At 43.8% G+C, this 24,928-nt stretch overlaps 1 long non-coding RNA gene across 1 annotated transcript; it reads right to left on the bottom strand.

The window, feature by feature from the left end:
* Nucleotides 1-1,195: 1,195 nt before the first annotated feature.
* On the bottom strand, nucleotides 1,196-24,726 carry LOC128330705 (uncharacterized). Its single transcript, XR_008310218.1, has 3 exons — nucleotides 24,543-24,726; nucleotides 23,351-23,478; nucleotides 1,196-2,862 (listed from the first exon to the last, which is right to left on the bottom strand). It is a non-coding gene; the product is annotated as an uncharacterized LOC128330705 (long non-coding RNA).
* Nucleotides 24,727-24,928: the final 202 nt, after the last annotated feature.

Here is a 24,928-nt window from a genome sequence, read left to right on the forward strand (position 1 = left end):
CAAAAGGTCCAGGGTACTTAAGAGAGCGCCTTCTTCATCATGAACCCTGTTGCCTATTAAGATCATCTGGAGAGGTCCGGTTGTAGTTGCCACTGGCTCATTTGGTGGCAACTCGGGACTGGGCCTTCTTTGTAGCTGCCCCAGGGCTCTGGAATACATCCCCTGTTGAAATAAGAGCATCTCTTTCTCTGCTTGTTTTTAGGAAGACCCTCAAGATGTTCCTGTTTCCCCAGGCTTTTAACTGAAGTTTAAATTTTAATGTTTTAACTTACTGAGATGGTTTTTATCTGTTTTATGAATTTTAACTCTTTTACATTGTTTTTATATTTGTTACATTTTTAACTTTGTTCACCACAAAGAGATCTCTATATCAGGCGGCACAGGAATATGATAAATAGATAATAAAACTAATATAGAATAATAAGAGAAAAAGGCAGTAGATGTAGTGAAGAGAGGTTGGGGTCAAGTGCTTGAGCAGGTGGGTGAAGAACAGAAGGGCTACAGGGCAGCAGATATGGTTGTGGATGGGTGGGGTGGGGAGTGGATGGAGTTGCTCACTAGAGTGACATTGCTCAGACTGAAGAGCCAACTCAGGAGCAACTTTTAGACAGGGCCAACTAATATAAGCCCCTATTGCTTCCTTAAGTCACCTAGGTAAAAAGCTGCAGTACCAGTTCCAGCCATCACATGGGTGGCGCTGCATTGCAGCAGACTGCTGGTTGATAATAGCCCCTGCTTGTTGGGAGTTGTGGGGGTGGTGCAGGGAGTAAGACACCTGAGCGCTGCTGTCAATCCTTGGCTTGAGTTTGTAGTGCCTTTCGTTGTGATTTATGATACTAACCATTACAGGGAAAGGGGAAGAGATGTTGGGGGCTGCTACAATACTTTCAGCGGCAACTATGCATTCATTATTGCATCTAGTTCTGGATGCCACATAACCCGATGTGACACAATCTTAACATAACCCTAAACAAACTCATTTGGAAGCAAAACCCATGGAAATCACAGGACCAACTTATTCATACATGCAATGGGAGTAAGAGCATTTAGCATCCATTAGAAGAGATATTCTGCACACATATTAAATAACCGCTTAAAATGGGATGTTCAGAATTAAGTAGGTGATAAAGAAGCACAGGTTCCATTACAAATAACTCACAATAGTGCAAGTGAACTGATGATCACCCCAGTGCCTTTGATTTTAATGGAACTGCTTAAGAACGTTGAAGACAAAAATGAGAATCTCAGTGTGAGCTCTGTTTCTCCCAAGGCTGATTTTGCATGAATGGCATGTACAGATTCTTTATGGCAGAATGCCAAACGGTGTAATTTCATTTAATTTAACTGGTGTCTAATAGTTTCTCAACTTTATTTTCTTCAGACAGACAGCCATTAAAAATAATCTATGGAAGAAGTGTAGTTTTCCCTTTAAAAGTATTTTGCTCTGACGCTGTATTCCTTTCCAGAAGAGATTTATTTAAAACATCAAATGCCTCATTTTCAGCCCATTACAGCTGCAATCCAGAAATGACTTACTCCAAAATGATATCATTAGGCCTAGCTGAAATAGACGGAACTGATCTAGCACAGCTTGAGAATAGCTTTCAGTCCTGTCTCCACAATCCTAAATATTTGTGTGGAGCTGCCTCCAATGTCAGAGCAAGGTCACAGTGATGTGATGCCATTATTGTGCATCATAAAGGCCCAGGGTTATATAGGTCTAGCCATTCTGGTATGCCCCTGTCTAAGCGGCCTATCATTTTATCTTAATTTATCTAAGCAGCCTATCATTTTATCTTAATTCTGAAACCTGAAATACTATTTTGCAGATCCTCAGTTCCTGAGCAGTAGGTAGTTCTGATGGCACGGTTATCCTCGTTGTGGAGAGAGTGTGCTGGAAATAGTATTAGTAATTAGTAGTAATTTTTCTAGTACTTACTTATTTAGAAATATATCACTTAAACATAAGGGTATTAAGTCTAGCTCCTGTTAAGTTGAGGGAAGGGTGAAGTAAGGCAAAGATAGAAGCCCTATTCAGATAATTTTATACATACTTATGTAAACCTCATATTTCTCCCACACTTCAGAGAAAACACAGAAATGAGTTCAAGGTAGAGATGTGAAGGCCTAGAACCCCCCCCCTGAAATGGGGGGACACCCCCAAACAGGGGTTTCTTCCCCATTTCTCCCAGTTTCTTGCCATGCCCTCACAACCCCTGTTCAGAACAGTGCTCCCTGTTACAGGGATTCCCAAATATTGTTGACTACAACTCCCATCAGCAGCAGCTGAGGATGGTGGGAATTGTCCTCTGTGAATCTGTTAAATCCTCAGCAAATCTGTTACAGGGAACACTGGTTTGGAGGGAGTGAAATAATATAAACATGTAAACACTAATATTTCTAAATCAATTTGAACACATTATGTACATTTGTTCCTCTCTCTCTCTCTCTCTCTCTCACACACACACACACCCCTAAACACAAACACACTGAACCACAATTTCCTCGGGAAGTTGTTGTTCATGAGTCAAGTCAAACCAGAAGAAGCAGCCTCACAAGATTTTGTAATGCAAAAAATGGGTAAAGAAGCAGACCCTCAGGCTTGTCTGCAGTTTTCAGGCCTCAGTCTCCTGGTGCTGGCCGTATTGCTAGATGAATGTTGCTTGGCGGCAGGCAGCTGTTGCTCTCTCTTACCCTTTCAGTCTCTCAGTCTTTGCCCTCTTTCAGATCTCCTTGTCTCCATCACCTCATAAACTCTTCTTCCCCAGAATCTAGATTCTTAAGCACTCCTGCTTGTATTCTTCCTTCCTTCTCTCACAATTTCTTTTCAGAATTCTCCCTCTGCAAATGGATAATATGTATCTGGGGAGAGAGAGAGTGAGAGGGGGAGGGCGGAGAGAGAGAATATCCAGACATATATTATGTCTGGATATATATATCTTTGGATAATATATGTCTGAATATTATCTGAACGTAATATTACATTGTACAGTACCTGCATTCAGATGTCTGTAAAACTCATACATGGTTTTGTGTGAAAAACTGTATCCACATTCATTTTAAAAGCGAACCTGGGTATAGGCCTCTCAAATGCACGGTACTGATAGGAAGTGTATTGTTGTGCCTGCATTCAACATAGCATGTGAATAACTGTACCTGTGTACAGATCTGTACCTATGTATGATGTGCACAGAATGTACAGGTATTGACAAAATGTGTGAATAGGGCTAAAGTCTCTTTGCTATGGCACTTTTTGGGGCAAACAAAACAAAACAAAACAAAACAAAACAAAAAACCAACTCACTCCCAATCCCTCAGAGGGTTGCACATACAGGTCTCTGTAACATGCACATGTTTTAATGTGAAAATGACTTTACATCCATTCATTTTAAATGTGAGCCTGAATACAGGCCCCTACAAATGCAGGGTACAGATAGTAAGTATCCTGTAAGTGCATTGAACATAATGTGTGAATAACTGTAAGTGCAGATATATATGTGAATACACTGGCTGCCATGATGAGGAAAATTACTCAAAGTGGTCCCATGGAAATTAAAAGGACAGGTTAAGCATTGCCTGACATCCTTTTAATTTCAATGGGTCTACTTTGAATAATTTTCTCATAGATTTTATGTGCTTTGAACATAATGTGTTAATAGAGAAGGAACAAAATGGAAAGGCTTGTTCTGGAAGCTTTGTAGAGGTGAGGGAATACCCGCTCACCCACTCTGGTCTACTGGTATGAAGAGTCTTCCGTGCCAGTGGGATTTGTCTCTCTGCTATTTTCTCCTTTGGCCAGAGCTGGATGGTGGCATTCAGTATGAAATCCATTGCAGGCTTAAATTCTGACATGAAGAGCCAGGAGCTCCCTCCTTCCTTTTAGCCAGATCCAAAACTAAAACCTTTTCTGGGGTGTTGCCAATGGCTATCAGCCACCAGCCACCCAGAGCCATTAATGATCATTTAAACAAACAGCTTCTAATAATAAATGCCACTGAAGAAACATGCTTAGCTATTTCTGATGCAAAACACTAGCAACCGTTATGTATTCCCTCGACACAATACAATGTAATTTCTGTTAAAACTAAGGTTGTCTCCACAATTCATATTTATCTGGTTTGGAAAACAAATGTCTCCATCTCGTAATATTGTTCACACATCACGCCCTCTCAAGAAGGTCTTCTCTGGCATGGAAAGCAACTGAACTTCTGGATATGTGCAGATTAGCAAAGAACTCTAAGACACAGTGGTGCACCTAGTCGATTTTGGAGCCCGCACCTGAAGGCCGTTGGAGCCCCACCCCACTTTAGGGAAAGCTGGAAACTTTCGGGGGGGGGGGAATTCTGAAGAAATACTTCCTACAGACCTGCACTAGCATTGAGAGTCCTGGCAATTAAATCCTAGCTGGGGCCATGCCAGCGCCACTGTGCTGCTAGTCCGAGGGTGGCTGGGCAATGCGACTCGTGAGCATCGCAAACAAATTATGTCATGTGTTTGTGATGCTTGCAAGTCACACTGCACAGGTACACAGAAGCAGCTCGCCTGCACCAGCCTCCAGGTCCAGCCCATTCTGGGCCCAGTGCCTAACTGCTGCCACAGAGGCCCGCTTGGTGCTCAGCTCCTACCCCCTGGCTGCGTACAAGCAACAGGAGATTGGTGTGGAGGGCGGGCATGGTGGTAGACTGCAGGCTGTCCAGCCACCCAAATTGGAGGCCCCATGGGCCATTTGGAGGCCTCATACCGGTTCTGAGGACTGGACTTCCACCTGGAAGTCTGGTCCAAGGAGCTCCTCTGCTAGGACATGGAGACTTCTCAGCCAGCCAAGTGGTCAGCAGGGGTATTAGGCACCCTGGAAATGACATGTCCCAGGGCTCCTTGGAGCTGGGATGCTGCTGGCATGCGCCTGACAGCATCTCAGGCTCAAGAAGCCTGAGAATTGTAGTTACCAGAGTACCATTTAACTGTTCCAGGTACCAGGGAGGAATGGAGGTTTCACGAAGAAGTCTTCCAGCTGCTGTTGCCACCAGGCAGTGACGGTGAGGCAGATAATAGATTAGGCCTTGTGGAAATAGCTCTTGAGAGGGGCTCATTCTCATTCAGGTTATGTTATGTTCTAGATGATATTATCAGAAGCATGATGAGGTTCCAAGTTTCAGAACTGAACATGGATTTAAAAATGAACCCGGTATGCTAAGTCCAACATTGAATCAAGGGACAGAGGGAATTCCACCTCTCAGCTTAAAAGCACACCTTTTAAAAACAAAACTGTTCCGGAGATTTGTAAGAAGCAACTGTATGTCCAGTAGATCTCAGGACAGTCACAATCACACCAAAATTCACAATACAGTGTGTATTGGCTTTGTTTCTGAGAGCTAATACCAGTTTTTCCAGGGTACAGCTTGAGGAATTATGCAAATCTGCGAAACCAGATTAACCAGAGATTGTATGTGATTAGGGATGTACAAACAGGTTCAATGTCAAATAGGTTCAACATCGAACCTGTCTGGTTTGACAGTCAGATATTCGGTTTGGTATTGGACTGAACCTCTGCAGCTGTTCAGTGTGTGTGTTAAGTGATTCAAAATTTTTTTTAAAAAAACTACTTTTAAAAAAAACCTCCCTCCCTCCAGGGGGCTTCTCCGAGGCCACCGGGGGTTGTCTCTGGAGTTCCCCTTCCCCCTGCCGGCCTCCATTATGGTAAAAATTGCGTGTTCCGGGCAGTTTTGAAAGCCGTCACACATGCCCAATGAGGATCTGCACAACTCCAACTCATGACTCCAAAATGGCAGCTGCCACACAAGGCAGGCCCAGAATGGGCCGACGACTGCCTGGATCTGGCAATTTTTACCATAACAGAGGCCAGCGGGGAAAGGAGGAATTCCGGAGACCCCGCTGCAGCATCAGAGAAGCCCCTCCAGAAGGGGTGAGTAAAAAAAAAAGTAATCAAAATAATCATGACTCCCCCAAAACCAAACCGGGTGGAGAGGTTTGAATGGGGTGTAGAACCTAACTGGCCCGGTCTGGTTCGGGTCCAGTTTGGACTTGAACTGAACTGGGCCAGCCGATTTTGTGCACACCCCTATATATGACAGGACATAATCCTGAAGCAATAATGCTCCTACAATACCATATCCAGATGCCTGAAAAACTATTACCTATACACAGTTCAAGAAAGGTCTGTGCTAAAGCTACTACTAAAGGAAAAGTTGTGCCGTCGAGTTGGTGTCGACTCCTGGTGACCACAGAGCCCTGTGGTTTTATTTGGAGGGGTTTACCTATGCCTTTCAGCATCTTCCTATATTGCTGCTGCCCAATATAGGTGTTTTCCATAGTCTGGGAAACATACCAGTGGGGATTCAAACCAGCAACTTCTTGCTCCCTAGGTTACTTCCCCACTGCACCATTAGGTGGCTTAAAGCTACTACTACTATAACAAGAAATATTTATATACTGCTTTTCAACAAAAGTTCTCAAAGTGGTTTACACAGAAACAAACAAAAACACATTAGCCTCCAAAGAGTCTCATTCACAAATTTCAGTTTCAGATATTCCCCAAATATTCGCTGAAAATGCAGATATTTGAGGAAAGTGTGATAGTCCAAGATAAGTATATAGAGTAACATCCAGTGGCATTTGATTTCACTATATGATATTCAACAATGACAGCTACTGTTGGTAGCTAACAATGGTGTCTATTATTAATGTATCTCATAAGCACAAAAATTCCTGCATACAAAAAACATGAGTAGTGGCCACATATTTCATATGCAGGATAGGGGCTGAGAGAATTTTGAAGGAAGGGTTGGGTTTGATAAATACAACCAAAACCATAGGCCCATTCAGACATTATATTCAACACTTGTAGAATGAGTGTACAGGGTACAGTCATTCGCATGTTATGTTGAATGCCAGTACAGAAGGACACTTCCTATCTGTACCATGCATTTGAAGGGTCTGTTTCCAGAGTCACTTTTAAAATGAACACAGGTACAGTCATTCGCACAAACACATGTATGAATGTTCAGACATCTGTGCACTCGTATAGCATAATGTCTGAATTCAGCTCATGTTATGTTGTATTTTGGAATCTTGTATTTTGTTTTCACATCTCCTGAGAAGTATCCCTTATGTTTCTCCTTATTTCTTGACCTTTGGTCAAAATGATGTGATCATGAGGGTTGCAGGGGCGGAGGGGGGGGATATATTCCACCCCAGTAATAACCTGTCTTACATATAAATATACAAGTAGACAGGTGAAATAGTAAGAGACATTAAATAATGTTGTAAAGCTGGGCTCTACAAGTTGGGAATATTTTATTTTGATGTCTGCAAGTTTTGAAAATTTGGGATTGATGAGAAATGCTCTTGGACCTCAAGATGTTCCTTTTATAGAAACAATTCTGTATTTTCAGTCTGCTTCCTGTTTCGTGTTACACACAGATAATAATTTAACAAGGATGCTGTGTTTGCAGTGTTAGTTAAAGAGAGCTGACTTCCACCACCACTACTATTTCACGTATGCATCCATGAAAGTGACTGTACATAATCCTAAACACACTTATTAGGAAGTAAATCCCACTGAACAGAGTGGAGCTTACTTCTGAGTAAACATGCATAGGATTGTGCTGTATAAATAAGAAGTTATTGCAGTTTAATTATAGACATGCAGTAGCAATCATTAGGTGCCTGTACTGACTGTGATATTCCCCCTCTGCTGTCTGTGATTTATAGAAATATCCCAGAAGGAAGGCGTGGGAGATAAGGTGGGGAAAAGTCTTAAAGCATATGTAAATGTGCCTTTTACATGAATACTATTAAAATAAATATATAAATTATTTTGAACTGGGGCATAGTTGGGTAAATTTATTTTCAGCAAGCATCAAAATAAGCAGATCTACAGGAAGATAACAAGGGTTAAGCAACAAACAGAATGCTTATCATATTTTGGAGGAAATGTGTACAAAAGTTTTGCAAGACGGCTCTGTTTTTTCTGATGCTTACTTTTACGTAGCCTAGGCAAGCCAAGAGTCACCTTAAGTGGCGCAGCGGGGAAATGCTTGACTAACAAGCAGAAGGTTGCTGGCTCAAATCCCGGCTGGTATGTTTCCCAGACTATGGGAAACACTTACATCAGGCAGCAGCGATATAGGAAGAAGCTGAAAGGCATCATCTCATACTGTGCAGGAGGAAGCATTGGTTAACCCCCTCCTGTATTCTACCAAAGAAAACCACAGGGCTCTGTGGGTCCTAGGAGTCGAAATTGATTTGACAACACACTTTACTTTAGGCAAGTCAAGCAGAAAGGAACACGAGTTAAGCAACTCACTTCCAAAGGCTGTTCGTTCAAGAATTAAGTCCAGAGTTCCCACAGCCCTCTGCCACATCCCTAGTTTATTGGGGAGCCCCTGACTTGGCTCTGGAGGAGTGTGGAGACTGAGTGCCTGAAAAGGCATCTGGGGCGTATCTAGTGTGGGGCAGGCAGGGCACGTGCCCCGGGCGCCACTTGAAGGGGGTCGCCATTTTGTATTTTTTTTAAAAAAAATTAAAAATGGCTGCCGAAAACAAAATGGCCACCGTGCAAGCTCAAATGGCCTCTGTGAGGCCCTAGGTCATGCCAGGCCTTGCAGAGGCCATTTGAGCATGCACGGTGGCCATTTTGTTTTCAGTGGCTTAAAAAAAAAGATTATTTTTAAAATTGGCCACTGCACATGCTCAAATGGTACCTGTGAGGCCCTAAAGGCCAGCGGGGTGAGGGGGAACCTTTGCAACACCCCCCACAGACTTTATGAAGCCCCCCAATGGGGCTACAGGTTAATTTTTTTTAAAAAAAATTAGTATAATATAAGACACTACACATATTCAGATTGGCACTATGTACAGAGAATCAGGGCTTGTGAATACTGAGCTGACGCTTATGAGCTAGGATTGTATTCATTTGCTCTTACTTTGCTTCTTGTGATAAGTGAGTTAAATGTGATGTCTTGCTAATATGTCTATTAATGGTGAGTTTGTCTTTGAATCAGTGTGAAATCCTTAATATTAAGGCCCACTGGGAGTTTCTTGCTCTCTTTCTCTCATTTTAACTGTCTTTCTGAAGGATTAGAATATATTCCAAGCAGTGACACAGTTTACTGTGCATATCCTTTAATTATTTTCAGAGTATCTGGGAAAAGTCAAATTCTCCATTGATTTTTAAAACTTATGTAATCGTGATGCTACAATGCATAGCAGAGAATCAGACAGGCACTTCTAGTTTTCCAAGTGCCCCTCCACATAGTATTTGGGTATTTCATGAGCCCCAGCATACTGAAATTTGTAGTTTTCCAGCATTTTTTGATCTGGTTAAGTCCACTGCTAAATAGTTTCTGAAATATTAAAAGATTAATGAGCCTGACTTGTATTTTTCAGCTGATATTATGGTAAAGTTATCTGAAAGATGGGTGTCAGATGCTTGGACAGGGGGCGCAATTTCAGTGCTTGCCCTAGGCGCTATTTTCCCTACATACGCCTCTGAAGGCATCATCCTGAGCCACAGGGCTGACTTCTTCTTTCTTCCCCCAGCCGTCTCCTCCTCGCCAGAGAAGCTGTTGTGGCTGAAAGGCAGCAGCCAGTAGTTTGCTGGGTGAACAACAGGTCAGAGGCTGTGCCAGGTTCTTCTCACCCTTCAGCCAGTCTGAACTATGACTCCTAAGTTTTCAGGAAGACCCTCAAGACTCACCTGTTCTCACAGGCTTTTAATTAGAATTAATTTTAATAATTTGTTTTAATAATTGTCTTATGCTACTGTTTTTATTTCTGTTTTATGCTACTGTTTTGTTTCATGTATTTTAATCTGTGCTGATTTTAAAATATTATTGTAAATTCTGTACACTCCCTAGAGAAGTACATATCAGGCAGTATAAAAATATGACAGATAAATAAATAAGCTTAGGGTACCCGTTCAAGGTGGGGTGTTCACAGCTGAATACAACACAAGATTCAACCTAAGCTGCAACTTTGAGTTTAGTTGGCCACACAACCCCCTCTTTGCTCTCATCTTATCTATTATTTATTTTTCTATGTAAACTGTTTTGAGAACTTGCATTGATAAGAGGTTCCCATAACAAGAGAGGGGCATCCATAAGGGCATTATGTCCAGAGTAAGGAACTACTGAAATTAGTTGCACCCCTGCCCTCCTCATCTCAGAAGGAAATATTGCTACAACCCACCCACCTACGCACAGACAAAACCCATTTTAACATCCCTAAAGTCGCAGAGGGGAAATGCTTGACTAACAAGCAGAAGGTTGCCAGTTCAGATTCCCGCTGGTACTATATTGGGCAGCAGCGATATTGGAAAATACTGAAAGCCATCATCTCATACTGTGCGGGAGGAGGCAATGGTAACCCCCTCCTGTATTGTACCAAAGACAACCACAGGGCTCTGTGGGCGCCAGGAGTCAAAATCAACTATATGGCACACTTTACCTTTAAAGTAGTTTAAACTGGGGAGCCAGTTTTATATGCTCAAAGCGTAAAGCCCCTTTTACATTTAGAACCATTTCCAACTCTCCCCACCCCCCTTAAATCTTCTACAGAGAAGAAGGACTTTCCAGCCCCCCTTCTCCTTTCTTCTCCATACAGAAACTTGAACTGGGGCATCAGTGAGTAAATTTGTATTTTAAACAAGCAACATGACAAGAAGGTCTACAGGATGATCACAAGTGTCGCATCTAAGCCACAAACAGAACACTTATCCCAATGCTAGAATACTAAGCCAGTGATTAATATAATTCTTCCTAGTTTAGGGATTAGCATTTTGGATTCTGTTAAGTCTTAATGACCTCATTAGAAACTTGTAATCTTTTGTTTACCAGAATAAGGTCTAAACTGAAAGTCCTGCCTCAGGGATTATCACTTTTTGTCCTTGTTGGGCCGGTTGGGGCACATTTTAAGACTTGTGAAAGAGAAATGCATGCCTTACCTTTCTAATAGAGGGAAACCTGAAATGCTCCAAAGTGAAAAACATCATTAACTGCAGATAGTGGCTGATAGCAGTGGTGGAGCGAGGACGCTGGCGGCCCCTGTCCAGCTTGCCACCCCTGGCCCCCCTCACCAGCCACGGCCCCTGCATCGGATGTCAGAAGCACCCGCTTGCGCCTCTCCCTGATTGTAGCTCCCTTTTGGAAAGGCTTCAGCCAGCGCTGGGTTACCAGCCTGGCCGGGAACATGTCTCTCTGCTTTTGCAAGCGGGGAGAGGTGCTCCCGGCTGCTCTGCGAATGTGGTGATGGCTGAAGTTTACTTGCCAATGGGGCGCGTGGCTAACGTGGCCATGCCCCCCGTGTCCCACGTCAGACACAGGGTATAGCTGGGGCGCCAGGTGCAGCCCCTGAACATAGTGGCCTGGGTTCTGTAAATCCCCCTCCCTGCCCTGCCACACACAATGGTGGCTCTGCCTCTGGCTGATAGCCCAGGAACCCCGCAGTGGTGCTATGGGGAGGGGGTGATTTTTGCTGTTTCCCCCTTCGCTTGGAAGCCCATTGTGCCTCCCAAAAATACTCCCTGTGGGTTGTGCAGGGAATAGTTTGGGGAGACAAAGTAGGCTTCAGCGAGAAGGAGAGATTGGCAAAAATCATTCCTCTCCCATAGTACCAGCACAGTCCAGATGTCAACAGTTCAGTCTTAGTAGCAAGGAGCTGTTCTGCAGAAGTTGCACGGGCTGACTCTGGGGCAGTCACTTACCTCTCAGCCCAACTCACCTCACAGGGTTGTTGCGAGGATAAACATAACCATGTACACTGCTCTGGGCTCCTTGGAGGGAGAGCAGGATATAAATGTAAAAATAAACAAACCAACCCGCTTCTCAGTACAGAAATCTGCTATGAGCATCCCTAACAGATAGCTGTCCAGTCTCTGTTTACAAGTGTCCAGTGAAGGAGAGCCCATTGCTGTGTGAGGCAGACTGTTCTAATGTCAAACAGCTTATAAGGCTCTGTAAAACACCATGCACACTCCAGGTGCTATATAAGTGTGTAGTTTTGGCCAGCCCTACTGTGAGACAGTTCATCTCAAGCAGCAGATTTTGGAACCCCATTAAAGGGTAGCATGCTGTCAATTATTTAGTGCCTTATTATATTTTTACAACCACAGGAGGGGGTGCCATTTGAATTCTTTGCTTTAGGCACCCAAAAGTCTTTGGTTGTTTCTGATTTAGACAGCATTTTCTCTTTGCAACAGCTTTTCGACAGTATTGCAAATACCTTTCAGTTCTTGCCTAAAATATAATCCCTTGTAAAGCCACCCTGCTTTTTGTATATATCCATTTAGATTTCTAACTCACCCTATCCCAAAGTCTATGGGTGATTAATAACATCATAGGAATAAGCATGGTAAATGGATCCCTCTTGTCAAGGATTATAGAGGCACAGGGCAACAAAAGAAAGTTTCAGACAAAGCGGGGGGGGGGAACAACATTAAACACCTTGAACTGGGCAGATAGAACCATGGCATGTATGATAGTATTGTTATAGATGAAGTTAGGATAAGGAAGGGAAGGGAAGGGGGCTGGGAAGTTAAGGAAGTTTGCATCTGCCTAAAACCCATGGTAGAAGAGAGCAAAGCATTACTGTGGCAAACTTGGACAAAATTAATGGTAACTGGAAGGGCTTCAGGACAATTAAGCTGGTCAGTCGTGTGCAATTACAAAGATGGAGTCCCCCTAACTTTTTGATGAAGCTTTGAAATGTTCCAGATGATTCTCCAGGTGGCAGGGGGACAACATTTTACTAGAGGATTGTTAGTCCCACAAAAAGGAAGGCGCGGTGAATCTAAACTTGGGACACAACATATACCAAGGCAGAATGTTAGTCCATTTATCCCAATATTGTCTCCAGGGATTAGAGGTGTGCATGAATCAGATTCTTGAAAATGTATCCATAAATTTAGAGCAAGCCTGCTCAATTTAGGCCCCCCAGCTGTTTTTGGACTATAACTCCCATAATTTCCAGCCACAGTGGCCAACAGCCAAGGATTATGGGAGTTGTAGGCCAACATCTGCAGAAGGGCCAAATCTGAGCAGCCCTGATGTAGAGGAATAGCTCTCTGAAAAAATAATACCAGGGAGGTGGCATTTATCCTGAATTAATTAGTCCAGAATATGTTCTTGTAAATCCCCCCTTCTCACTGTGGTGGTGTTGATAGGGTTTGGAAGTGTACACCTGCAATTTGCATCAGCCTTTACAAACCAGCTGCACTTCTGGCAACCATGGTGCAGCTGCCTTAACTGGTTTCTGACTGTGAGAGGAGGAATATTGTGTCATGGAAACAGCAAACTTAATAATGATCATCATAAAGACTCTAATGCCACTTTAACAAAGATTTATGAGGTGATTTATTCCATGTGTTAAGGTGAAGAATGGAGCAGAGGAAATGCTTCAGACGAAAACTTGCTTGAGTATATGAGCAAGGAGTTATGAGTTGGGCAAATAAATTGCTTTCTTGCTCAGGAGTAAATTGGAAATGAAACACATCTGTAAGTGCTTATGGGATGCTTTTACCTTTCTTACACTACCAAGGCTTCTACCAACCCATTTCTCTTGCAGAGCCAGTTTTCCCATGAGGCAAATGTCTCAGGTGATGCATGTGCCCAGGACGGTGAGTACGGACCCCCTGGCCCCTTGCCATGGACATCATCCTGCCTGCCTTCTGCTGGTCCCTGGCACCACTACACCTTTCTCCTCTCTGAGCTATAGGATGGGGCTGTAGCTCAGCAGTTCATCTGCTTTGCATGCAGAAGGTCCCAGGTTCAATACCTGGCAACTCCAGGGATAAGGAAGACAGACTCCTGCCTGAAATCTTGGAGAAGCTACTGCCAGTCAGTTAGACAATATTGAGCTGGATCAGGGGTAGGCAATGTGCAGCTCTCCAGATGATGCTGAACTATAATTCCCATCACCCCCAGTCACAATTTATTATAGCTGAGGATGGTGGGAGTTGTAGTTCAACAACATCTGGGGAGCTGCAGGCTGCCTACCCCTGAGTTAGATGGACTTGGTATATTCCCACATTCCTATTCCACTGCCACTCTCTGCTCTTTTGCTTTCTTAGGTGGGAGCCCACTAACGCTGCCCATCGTCTTTCTTGCCATTCCAAGAGTATGCTCTGCTTACCTTGCCTCCTGGTGCCACTCCTCTTCCCTCTTCTTTCCCCTCACTGGCATCTCCCTCCCAGGACACGTTCTGCCTGCCTGCAGCTGTTGCAGTTGCAACGGCAGCAGTGAGCGTCCAGCTTTACCTGCCCATCCTTCTGTCACTGTCACCACTGCTACCTTTGGTGCATGGCACCAAAATGATGCAAGTCATTTTGGCCTTATGAAGTCCACACACCTGCTGGTGGAGGGAGATGCTGCTGGCTGGTGGTGGTGTTTACCTTATGTTTCTTTTTTAGATTGTGTGCTCGAGTTGTATTTTATATATTCCACTAGGGTTGTATTTTATAATTGATTAATTTTATGTAGCAGATTTTAAATACTGACCATTATCCATTTTAGTTAGCTGCTTTACTATTTTAATTAGATGTTTAATGCTATATTTTAGCTATTTTACATTTTAACTACCGCGCTTGTATTCCATAGTATCTTTAATACTTGTACTCCATAGTATATTTAATTCTCTGAGACATACTAAGATGTAGTAATAAGACGTAGTACTAAGACGTAATCCCATGCATGGCAGCTCTCGTGAGAATTCGGAGAGCTGCCAGATAACCACGGGTACAAGTGGGAGGGGGAAAATGGTGGTGGTGGCGGCAGCTGGCCAAAAAGCGGCAGAGGGCAGCAGAAGAAGCTGGCGGGAGAGAGAAGGCGCCGGCGCCCATCCACCCAGCCAGAAAGGGGAGAGGGTGTGCAGGCGAGAAGCCAGCCGGCCAGCCAGAAAGCAGTGGCAGCAGTGGGGTATGGGATGGAGAAGAAGCCGGTGCCTGGCTGGCCAGAAAGCACCAGGCGGGTGAGCGAGAAGCTGGCTGGCTGACAGGCCAGGAACAGGCGGGGGTGGGGAGGGGAAAGAAGCCCACCAGCCCACCAGAAAGGGGGTGACAGACAGGAGAAGAAGCCGGGCCTGGCCGGTCAGAAAGCAGCAGGAAGGCGAGAAGCTGGCCAATCAGAAATTGGAGGGGGTGGGTGGGAGAAGAAGCCGGCACCCAGCCGGCCAGAAAGCGGCGGGGCGGGGGGGAGGAAAAGGCGGTGTATGGGCCAGTGGGGGAAGAAGGCGGTGGTGGATGGGTGGGCTGGAGGCGCAGATGCTCTGTGCCCAGCCCAGCTAGTATTTTAAATATCTTGTATTTTTTAGACTCTTATTCCATTAGTCTTCCCACTAAAGCTGTAATACAAATCTCAATCTTATAGTTTATAGTAGTAATACATGTAACATTTATTTTCATAATAATCTGATTGCCTTATCCACTTTACTGTATTATAACCTGTGCTGGTCTTTGACCATAATAAAGATGATTGATTGATTGATTGTGAGCCCTGTTGGGGGTTGTTAATTTTACCCCCAGTAGGTACACAGCAGAGCACTAAGGAAGAGCACACACACTCCAGTTACCGAGTAGGTAGCAGAGGATGGTTTAGATCAGGGATTCTCAACCTTGGGCCCCCAGATGTTGTCAGACTACAACTCCCAGAAACCCCAGACATGGCCATCTGGAGGCCCAAGGTTGAGAAACCCTGGTTTAGATGTTGCAGCTATTTAGAGAAAACACATGGAGATTCTTGTAGAACTAAATACTAAGTATCTAATGGTTAAGTACACTTTGATAGGAAAAACCTAATCCTAATCTAAAGGATTACATAGTGAATAGGTAAGGTGAGAGAGAGAGAGATGTTTCCATCTGCTCTCTAAGAGGAAAAGAAGGATTGTGACTCAGCACAGGAAGTGCTAAAGAGTCAGATCAGGGGTCATAGAGTAGGGACAGACAAGGAGGCCCTTACTCACTGTCACTACTCCCAATGCCCCTAGTGGTCGTTAGGATAGTTGGTGCAAAAGGTCAATGCACTGGAACTCCATCTCCAACAAGCTCTTTTGGGACAGGGAATCATCTTATTTATTCATTCTTTATTTTTCTATGTAAACTGCTTTGGAAACTATGTTGAAAAGTGGTATATAAATAGTAGTAGTAGTAATAGTAGATGTACGAGAGCTCTATTCGAGTGAAACAACCTTTTATTCATCGTACAGATCTATATCTCACCTTTCCTAAAAAAGATAGCACAAGGCGGCTAACGGAGAATAAGAATGCACTACAATAAAAACAAACAACAAAACAATAGAACTGCAACAATTAAATCACCCTAAAACCAAGACACAAATGCAGTAGTTAAAACTTCCTGAAAGCCTGACATTAGTTAGCTGATACAGCATTAAAAAGGTAAAACAGAGGTATATTTGTGCCTTCTATCCATGAGAGAGAGAGAGAGAGAGAGAGAGTACACATAGCAGCCCACTGAAGATGACAGCTCGTGCATCTGGAGAAGTGGAGTGCTGTCCACAGTGGCTTATGCTACAATAATGTGGTTAGTTTTCAAGGTGTCATAAGATGCTCTCTTGTTTTTGCTGCTGTGGACTAACATGGCTGCCCCTCTGGAAGTGGTGTCAATGTACAGTACATACACAAAGGATGTGTGCATAGGAATGCAAGTTCAGGCCACAGTTCTACAGATGCTTATCTTACTGAGCAAATATAATTCAACTCTGTGAGATTTACTTCCAAGTAAACATGAACAACTTTGGACAGTCAGGGGTTTCTTTTCTTTCCCCCTCCTAACAGCATGTATCATCATGACCCAGAGTCCAGTGGTAATATTCCCTCCAGCTGATCTGAAAATAATCAGGATCATTTCAAATAAAAGCAGGGAAGTCACTGCTATGCTGCAGTCCAGGTCAGCCTAGCCCATACTGCAATGGGAGAAAGCACCCTTAAAGTTAATAACCAGATGGCATAAATCAGAAGTAGAACTTGGCACCAATGAAAATCTATAGAGCAATTTCCAATTTTTTTTTCCTGGGGATTGGCTTGGCACCAGAATGAGCTCAGCTGGGTTTGCAGAAGCTAAAAAGATGTTTTAAATCACTTTTTCTGCTTTGCTCTCTTGCTTTTCTGATGTGCCGAGTTTCCATTTGGTTAATAATTGGTCCATCTTCCTATTTGAAGAAAAAACACTTTGATGTTCTTCCTTATGCTTTGCTGCATAAAATTAGTTTTGACCTTTCAGAGAGTAACAAAACATGTTTCCCCCCTCTCTCCCTTCAAAATAGATAAAAGTAGCAAGCTTAAACACAAAACATGTCTGTCTGACATATCATTAATACACAAATTTGATGTACATGTAGAAAGCCATTTGTAAAATAACACTAATCCCTCCCCATTCATTATGCACTATATATGTAACTGCAAATCATCCTGATTGCCCCCCCACATACACACACAACACACACACACACACAATGAAGTAAAGACAGGTTACTGTAGCCTAAGGAAAATTATTACAGGATGAATTTCTTCAAGGAGTGAGAGGAGAGGGGCGAGAGTCTTAGTTGTGAAACATAAATAGTAAATCTTTAGAGCTACTTGGAAACTGAATTGGATCTGGTTTATTGAACTCAACATTCTGACTTCAAAACCAAGTATTTTATCAGCTAACTCTTTTTGTATTGCAGACCCCAGGAATCATACTGATCATGCCACTGGCTGATCTGAATGTGCATGCAGATATTTTTTTAAGGATCTGAAGGTTTCAAGCTCACAAGCCACTGTGGTTCTGATTACTGTGCCTGAAAAAATAAGCTAAAATAAAAGATGATGTGGCAGGTGGGCAGGAAGGCAAAATGTGTCAGTGGCATAAAGTGCCATCTATTTTTGGACCTTTTAACACTATGAACTCTTTTAATAGTATTTCAAGTGTATTGATACAATTCTCATGGCAAATAGGGCAATGAGCTTTTAGGGCCAGCACTCACTGTAATGTACAGTTGAAGGGAGGAACAATTTCTGGTGTTTCCAGTTTGAGCCAGTTGCTCAGTTTGCCGAGACTGTGCTAGAATGAAGTAAACAAAGCTGTATGGCCATCACTGATTATTAAAGTTAACAGAAGTTCAGAATCTTTATTTCCTCTTTCATAAAAACAATACACTTATAACCCCAAATCACTGCCAGTGCCTGTCAAATCTAATGTGCATCCTAACTGGTTGCAGGGTGAAGTGGTTATCTGATTGTTACAGTATATCTTGTGGCCGGATGAATTTGGAGTGCAAATTTATCCCCTGCTAACTAAGCAAAGAGGCACCTTTTTAAAGTGGTGATTCTCATTATTGAGCAGACAGGGAGAGAACTGGCCCTATCCATCCCCAGCATAGCATCCCTCCAGTGGCTGTCACTGGTGTCTCTTTTATATTTCTTTTTTAGTCTGTGAGCCTTTGGGGACAGGGAGCCATCTTATTCAATTATTTATTATTTCCCTATGTAAACCGCTTTAGGAATTTTTGTTGAAAAGTGGTATATAAATATTTGTCATATAAGTATTTGTAGGAATTTGGAGCATGCAGTGGGTGGAAGAAATGGGGTCACAGACTGAAAATGCATCTTACTATACTCTGCATAGCACTTTCAAGGGTTCAAAGTGCTTCATATATATTGCCTTATAATCCTTACAGCCACCTTGCAAAGTAGGTTAGTATTATTATCCCCATATTTCAGATGTGGGGCTCAAAGTCTTGCCTAAGACCACACGTGAGGGCATGGGGGAGCTGTGATTTGAACCAGGAACTTCTAGATCTTAGCTCAGTCTCTTAGTCCCTATGCTACACTAGCTCTTGTGAAACACAGTATCAGATGGTAGCTTTGTCACAGCATCAGCTGTAACATTAGGTCAGTTCCATTCATGGCCAGGTGGCTACAACTGATCTTCTGTGATACAAGTTGACCTCTGGATGTCAAATGAATGTACACCCCCACGCCTGAGAAAAGGCACACTGTCTGGAAGCTGTTCTCAACGTTCCTGGAAGCACACAGAGGACCTGCTTTAAATGTGTACTGTGTCAGCCAACACAGTACACAGTACACAGTAGACTCCTAGTTCTCCTGGAGGTACTGTACTTGCCTTTGGCAAAATGCCTTTGGGAGGTCTCTCAGAAGGTCTTGTGGAAGCAAGCATGACTTGTCCTCTTAGCTAAGCAGGGTCTGCCCTGATTGCATATGAATGGGAGACTAGAAGTGTGAGCACTGTAAGATATTCCCCTCAGGGGATGGAGCTGCTCTGGGAAGAGCAGAAGGTTTCAAGTTCCCTCCCTGGCTTCTCCAAGATAGGACAAGATTTTTATTTTTTTTAATAGGACAAGATTTTTTTTAATTGAACCAACAAACTACCAAAGCATACAGTACGTTGAGATTCCTGCCTGCAGCCTTGGAGAATCTGCTGCTTGTCTGTGTAGACAATACTGAGCTAGATAGACCAATGGCCTGGCTCAATGAGCTCATTCACACAATCAAAAGCTGTGCTTTACCCAGGTTTTGGAGCTGTTTGTGCTCCCAATTTTTGGTTGTGTGGAAGCAAGGTAAAAAGAAAACCTGGGCAGAAGTGACTGTGTGGAAGCAAGGTAGGAGGAAAAGCTACCCAGGTTTTCCTCCTACCTTGCTTCCACACAATCATTTCCACCCAGGTTTTCCTATTACCTTACTTCCACACAACCAAACACTGGGAGCACACACACCTCCCAAACCCGGGTAGAGCACAGTTTTTGATTGTGTGAATGACCTCAGCATATGGCAGCTTCCTAATTGTCAAGGCCTTGTCTCACTTCCCAGTGGCAAGTTCTGCCTTACAAGCAACAAAATATTCAGAGAAAGATTCTTACTTTCTATCTGGCAAGTTCTCTAGAAAACAGAACAAAACCCTGCAGTTTTTAACAGTTTAGCTAGCTCAGTAAAACTTTACTGAGCAATGGGGATTGCTATATAAAAGTCCACAATTATTTCAAGAAATACCTGTTGTTAAAATGTCAGTCTTCACTGAAAGGGGCTGTCGATCTTTGCAGGGGCTGCCATTTTGCTCATACTTCACAGGCGGCAGCCCCTGCTGGGAATTAAATGGAGAATAAGGAAATGCAGCTCATCGCTGGAAAATGGGAGCTTTTTTGTTTATCTATAGTACTAAGCCTGACATGCATGCAGAAAATCAAAATCTTTCTGTCAATAATGGTTTGCATGACCTGCTGAACAGTCACTGTTCTTCTCTATGGTGCAGTGAATCTTAGGCTGCATAGAGATCTATGAGTCCACTGTGCTTCCAGACTCACCCGTTTGGTCAGATATAAAAGCTTCCTTCAGCGTGAGCTTTAAGAAAGAAGAGAGCAGGTCTTTAGCTGCTCTCCTTCGCCCCATGCAGCTGCCTGCTGAGGTGGTGCTCAGATCAATTCCCCCGTGCAGAGCCTACACACACAGCAGCCATGCACGCAGACGGATGCCCTGTGTGTGCCAGCACCACACGGGGGTACTTGGGCCAAGCGCAGCACCAGCAAGAAGTGGCATGGGGTGGCAGAGAGCAGGTAAAGGCCTGCTCTTCTCATTCTTAAAGCTGCTGCACCCTGCTCCCCTCCCCGCAACACTGAACTGTGGTTCGTGCACACCCCTATCCTCAAGGTCAAAATAGACAATACGCCTATTGTGAGATGGCAGCCTGTGTGTGTATATATATTTTAAAGTAATTAGCAGTTGAGTGATGCCATTATCTGGATTAGGCCTGCAGTGGGAGGAGGAGACCTTTAAGCCTTTGCTCACATCATAGTGTTGATCCAGATTGTGCCTACCATGGTGCTAGTTGCCCGGGAAAGAAAGTTCCTATTGGTACCAACCAAGTAATAAGCAGTGATTACCAACCTTTTTTTATCCCAAGGCACACTTGTAATAAAAAGATACACCTTTTTTTGCAGCAGTAGCAAAGCTGCCACACAGTATTTTATTTTTGCTTTATCTCTCCTCCAGCCCAGGAGCATGTGTTGCCACTGGGCACAAGGAACACTAAGGAGCAAATCAGCTCCAAAGCACTTAAGCTCCCTGCTTTTGGAATTGACTCACTCCCCAAGAGGGACACATTCTTCCTAGTGCATTATGAGGTGAATCAGCTCCCTCAAGTGGTGAGTATAAACTGCCTGGGTTTGGTGCTGACTCAGAGCAAGTCAGCATGGCAAACTAGCCAGTGTCCTGCGGTACACTAATGTGCTGTGGCACACACCAGTTAGAAAACGCTGCAGTAGGTGTGTTGTCTCATTAGAACATGACGCTCAGCAGAAAGTGGTTCTTCCAGTCTCCAGCAGATGCCAGCTCTCCTGAGTGCTGGCTGTGCAATCAGACTAAGCATTACCTGACAATCACAATGCCACCTTTTGCCTCCTCTCCCTAGCCTACTATGCTGAATGACAGGCTGTTCTGGCAATCATGTGCCCTCTTTCTGCCCAAGGCAGTGTTTCAAGTCCCCCCCTCCACCCCAGGCTTTGATTTTTTTTTTTTTAAGGCTTTGGGCTTAAAAACACAAACCAAAAAAACAGGTTCCTGGCAGATAAACATGCCAGGGGCTGGTGTGTGTGTGTGTGTGTGTGTGTGTGCGCGCGCACACGCACGTTTTTAAAAGCCCAAAGTCTGCCTGAAGCATGGGGCAGAAAAGGGGTTAAAACTCTAGATTTGAAGCTAGGTACATGTGTCCTTACAGAAGCGAAGGCAGAGGGAAAGCAATGCTCGCCCCAGAGCAGAAATGGCTGCCCTGGCCTCTCTATGAAGATACATCTGTAGGCACCCATGAATTCTACCTATTTCCAGGAATGGCAGGATTTCTAGATATTTCTTTGTTAAGAAGTATAGCATAGTAGGCAGAGAGTTGATGTTTGTGGCACTGGAACTGGATGTTGCCAATGAACCTGCCAGGACCCTCCGTTCATTGTCTCAGGCCCTGCTCATGGCACTACCACTAACAGAGATCCAGTTGGTGGGGACTTGAGACAGGGCTTTTTGGGTTGTGGCCCCTCGGCTTTGGAACACTGAGGGGGTCACTGCTGAAGAGCTTCACCATGCTCCTTAAAAAACAACTAAAACACATCTTTTAAAATAGGCTTTTCTGTGGTTATATCTGGTAGGTTCTTTAGTTCTTAGTTTTTATAATTCTCAGTTTTTAGCTTTTAAAATTTTTAACCTGCAATTTTATACTGATTGTGGTTTTTAACCTGATTTTTAGCTTGTTCACTTAATTTGGTTAACTTTATTGCTTTTATTGTTTGTGGTATCTATTTTATTGTTGCGAGCCACCCTGAACATTAGTGTACTGGAGGGTCGGGGTATAAATATTTTAAACAAACAAACAAACAAACAAACAAATAAAATTGAGCCTGGACCTGTAGGATTGGCATCAAGGACTGCTGAAGACTGAGGACTCTGAGAAAGGCTCACTGCTATCCTTGAGACCACCAATGTGCTCGGAACCTTGGTCTGGTGGTATCAGAGCTTCTTTGTCAGGGCCCACCCAGGTAGGAAGAGGCCCCTGGGCAGCATTTTGCTGATGGCTTCTTGAAATATGACACTGATGCTGCAGACATGAGTGACTCTGCTATGACACTTGCTGGGTGGATTTGTGTAAGTCTCTCTCCCCCCCACCCATAGGGTTGTTGGGAGGATTATTCTGGACACTTTTCAGAAAGTATGTGGAAAGAAGAAAGGAAGGAAGAATGTGGAAGTGTAGGAAATACACAGCTATACATATTATCATCTTATTATTATTTTATATTATCATCTTATTATTGTTATTATCATTACTATTTTAATATTGTTGTATTGCTGGTCTACGACCGAAATAAAGTTTTACAGTTACACAGCTATACCATAAGAAAAATTATTTATTATTTATTATTTATTAGATTTCTATACCACCTTTCCAAAAATGGCTCAGGGCGGTTTACAGAGAGAAATAATAAATAAATAAGATGGATCCCTGACCCCAAGGGCTCAGAGTACTCCCATTTCAAAATGACTGTCAGCCAGTCATTTTACAGGGACATATTCTAGACAGAATAGTCTTCTTCCTGTGCAATCCTCTGCATGTTTACTCAGAATTAATTTCCATTCTGACCAATGAGGCTTGCTCCCTGGTATATTTAGAACTCTTTAGACTCTTTAGAATTTGGTGCAGCATGAACCAGAGAATCCTGTGCAGGGGGATTCTAGAACAACTAGTTTGGAGGAGCCAAGATGGCAAAAAACATTACTGAGGGAGTGAGGATATTGCTCTACATTAAATATTTATAAAAGTAAGGAAATTAATGTTAGTTTATTTACCTGATTAACAAAGCTTACTTGACATTTTCAGACTTCCTCAGAAAATGGGCCAGATGCCTCTTAGAAAATACTGCCTTTTTGGATTACGCCAAACCTTCCAGTCTGTTTTCCAGGCTAGTTTCCTCTTCCTGTCCAAAACCATGTGACAGCAAAGAGCCACATGGGGGGAAGAGGTCAGTACTAAGCCAGCTGAAATCTGCAGTGGAAGTTACCCTGCACCCCCCTGTATGCATGGTCTCACCCAGTCCAGTTTCTGACCAGGAAGGAAGTTAAGGGGTTGGCCTGGCTCCTGGGAGCCTGGAGAAGTCTCTTACCTACCTGCTGACACTGGGTTCTGCTGCTTGTTTTGGGACAGAGGAGTAAGTGAAGGAAACTTCTTTAAATAATGTGGGCATTGTCAGACTCCCAGGGGACGAGGTGGGCTCCTAGCCTTTCTTGAACTCCAGAATGACTAGAGCACCCCCAGAAAGGTCAGCCTCAGGAACAGCCAGAGGAGAGGTTAGCTTGTCACCTGAGTCATCGTCCTCCTGGCTTGCTGCACTCAGCCAGTTTCCTCTCCTGGAGAACTCCTGGCTCCTATACTCAGAAGCAGCCCCTCCTCATCAGCTCCCTTGCCTTTAAATACCCCACTGCAGAGCTGACAGGGCTTAAAGCCTATGTCCAGCCCCGCCCCCTTCCTGACCCTGCTTCCGGTTTCCTGCCACACACAACCTAGCTGTCTCCCTGGAGCTGTTCCCTGCAGCTCTCCCTGCCTTGCATGCTCAACCCTACTGGGATCCAACCAGCCTGGGTCCATCTCATCCCCTCTGCCCCCCAAGGGGGGGGGTATGCCACACCTCTTCTCCAGACTCCACAGGATCACCCAAACAACCAGGTAACGTGGCATCCACGTTAGAGAGCCAGTGTGGTGTGGTAGTTAGAGTGCTGGACTAGGACCGGGGAGAGCCGAGTTCAAATCCCCATTCAGCCATAAAACTAGCTGGGTGACTCTGGGCCAGTCACTTCTTTCTCAGCCTAACCTACTTCACAGGGTTGTTGTGAGGAGAAACTTAAGTATGTAGTACACCACTCTGGGCTCCTTGGAGGAAGAGCGGGATATAAATGTAATAATAATAATAATAATAATAATAATAATAATAATCCTGACAGGCATTAAAAAAATAATAATTCAAGCTATTGGACCATAACATACTGTGACTGCATTGTCTGACACTTTGCTGTAAAGTTCCAGTCTGATGGGTGAGCGTGGAATCTTTTGCAGGAGTGCCCACTAGGTCTTGCTGCCCCTTGGAGTTCTTCCTGGTCCTGTGGTAGCTTTATTGTAGCTTGAGCTTTCTTAGCCTATAGCCTAGTTCATCAGGTGCCTGCTGCTCGTGTCTCAATGAAGCGCTGACTTGTCTTTTGAGTAGCTCATTTTGAAATCTTTTGATTATCAATAGCTTTTGAGTAGCTTGGGAAGTGGCTCGTTTTGCTACTCTTCACTTGGTGATGCAACACACCTGTCCATTTTTTCCATTGTTCAGCTGCTGGGAGGTTTGAAAAAGGGAGGCCTCTGCTGGGAAGCAGGGTGGAAATTTA

This window comes from Hemicordylus capensis, chromosome 6, assembly GCF_027244095.1.
Source record: "Hemicordylus capensis ecotype Gifberg chromosome 6, rHemCap1.1.pri, whole genome shotgun sequence".
NCBI lineage: Eukaryota > Metazoa > Chordata > Lepidosauria > Squamata > Cordylidae > Hemicordylus > Hemicordylus capensis.